Source organism: Callithrix jacchus, chromosome 13 (genome assembly GCF_049354715.1).
Source record: "Callithrix jacchus isolate 240 chromosome 13, calJac240_pri, whole genome shotgun sequence".
In the NCBI taxonomy this organism is placed as follows: domain Eukaryota; kingdom Metazoa; phylum Chordata; class Mammalia; order Primates; family Cebidae; genus Callithrix; species Callithrix jacchus.
The window spans coordinates 110,219-112,769 of NC_133514.1; the positions used below are offsets into that span (position 1 = coordinate 110,219).

A 2,551-nucleotide genomic window follows, 5' to 3' on the forward strand; every position below is an offset into this window, starting at 1 on the left:
TACAGTATATACACCAAGTCAGTATGCTCCCTCATGTAAAATACCGAAATTCGAAATTTACGCGAATCGAAAAAAATGTAAATAACATCTAGGCACCCGCAAGTTAAAAGAAAATGGCTCTGAATATAGTCTGTTAGACAAAATATACAATGCCTTATTCTACTCTGTTTTGGAGTATATACACCAACTCAGTATGCTCTCTCATGTAATATACAGAAATTCTGGCGTGAAGGGTGGACTTTTCACGTGTCGCTAGGGCCGTATCACGGGTCTCTCCTTGCCGCGGTGCGCCAGAGCAGAGTACGAGTCTGAGACTGAGGGAGTCATGGCAGGACAGGCGTTTAAAAAGTTTCTCCCACTCTTTGACCGAGTATTGGTTGAAAGGAGTGCTGCTGAAACTGTAACCAAAGGAGGCATTATGCTTCCAGAAAAATCTCAAGGAAAGGTATTGCAAGCAACAGTAGTCGCTGTTGGATCGGGTTCTAAAGGAAAGGGTGGAGAGATTCAACCAGTTAGCGTGAAGGTTGGAGATAAAGTTCTTCTCCCAGAATATGGAGGCACCAAAGTAGTTCTAGATGACAAGGATTATTTCCTATTTAGAGATGGTGACATTCTTGGAAAGTATGTAGACTGAAATAAGTCACTGTTGAAATGGCATCAATGTGAAGCTGCCCATTCCACTGAAGTTCTGAAATCTTTCATCATGTAAATAATTTCCATATCTCTTTTATAATAAACTAATGATAACTGATGACAAAAAAAAATATACAGAAATTCTAATTTTAAGTGAATTGAAAATAATCTAAATAATATCTAGGCACCCCAAAGTTAAAAGAAAATGGCTCTGAATACAGTATGCTCTCTCATGTAAAATACAGAAATTCTAATTTTACCCGAATCGAAAAAAATCTAAATATTATCTAGGCATCGCAATATTAAAAACAAAATGGCTCTGAATATAATCTGTCAGAAAAAATATACAATGCCCTATTCTACTCTGTTTTGGAGTACATACACCAACTCCATATGCTCTCTCATGTAAAATACAGAAATTCTATATTTAAGGGAATCGAAAAATTCTAAATATTATCTGGGCACCCGAAGGTTAAAAGAAAAATTGCTCTGAATATATTCTGTCAGAAATAATATATAATGCCCTATTCTACTTTGTTTTGGAATATATACACCAACTCCATATGCTCTCTCATGTAAAATACTGAAATTCTAATTTTACGTGAATGGAAATAAACCTAAAGAATATCTAGGTGCCCCAAAGTTAACAGAAAATGGCTCTGAATATAATCTGTAAAAAAAAATATACAATGCCTTATTCTACTCTGTTTTGGAGTATATACACCAACTCAGTGTGCTCTCTCATGTAAAATACAGAAATTCTAAATTTACGTAGATCTAAAAAAATCTAAATATTATCTAGGCACCCTAAAGTTAGAAAAGAAATTGCTCTGAATATAATCTGTCAGAAACAATATACAATGCCCTATTCTACTCTGTTTTGGAGTATATACACCAACTCCATAAGCTCTCTCATGTAAAATACAGAAATTCTATATTTAAGCGAATAGAGAAAATCTAAATATTATCTAGGCACCCAAATGTGTAAAACAATATTGTTCTGGGTATAATCTGTCAGAGAAAATATACAATGCCCTTTTCTACTCTGTTTTGTAGTATATACACCAACTCAATATGCTCTTTCATGTAAAATACAAAAATTCTAATTTTACCCAAATCGAATATATCTAAATATTATCAAAGCACCCCAATGTTAAAAACAAAACTGCTCTGAATATAATCTGTCAGAAAAAATATACAATTCCCTATTCTACTCTGCTTTGGAGTATATACACCAACTCAATATGCTCTCTCATGTAAAATACAGAAATTCTATATTTAAGCGAATCGAAAAACATCTAAATATTATCTAGGCACCACAAGGTTAAAAGCAAAATTGCTGTGAATATAATCTGTCAGAAAAAATATACAATGCCCTTTTCGACTCTGTTTTGGAGTATATGCAGCAACTCAATATGCGATCTCATGTAAAATACAGAAATTATAATTTTATGCGAATTGAAAAAAATATAAATAATATCTAGGCACCCCAAAGTTAAACGAAAATGGCTCTGAATATAGTCTGTTAGAAAAAATATACAATGCCTTATTCTACTCTGTTTTGGAGTATATACACCAACTCAGTATGCTCTCTCATGTAAAATACCGAAATTCTACTTTTACCCGAATCGAAAAAATCTAAATATGATCTAGGCACCCCAATGTTAAAAACAAAATTTCTCTGAATATAATCTGTCCGAAAAAATATACAATGCCCTATTCTACTCTTTTTTGGTGTATATAAACCAACTCAGTATGCTCTCTCATGTAAAATAGAGAAATTCTAAATTCACGTGGATCTAAAAAAATCTAAAAATAATCTAGACACCCCAAAGTTAAAAGCAAAATTGCTCTGAATATAATCTGTCAGAAAAAATATACAATGCCCTATTCTACTGTGTTTTGGAGTATATACACC

General features: G+C 33.0%; 1 pseudogene across 1 annotated transcript; it reads left to right on the plus strand.

Annotated features, from left to right (window-relative positions):
• The first annotated feature begins 267 nt into the window (after positions 1–267).
• On the plus strand, positions 268–764 carry LOC144578849 (10 kDa heat shock protein, mitochondrial pseudogene; annotated as a pseudogene). The gene has a single exon (XR_013525270.1). The product of XR_013525270.1 is annotated as a 10 kDa heat shock protein, mitochondrial pseudogene (transcript).
• The last annotated feature ends 1,787 nt before the right edge of the window (positions 765–2,551 follow it).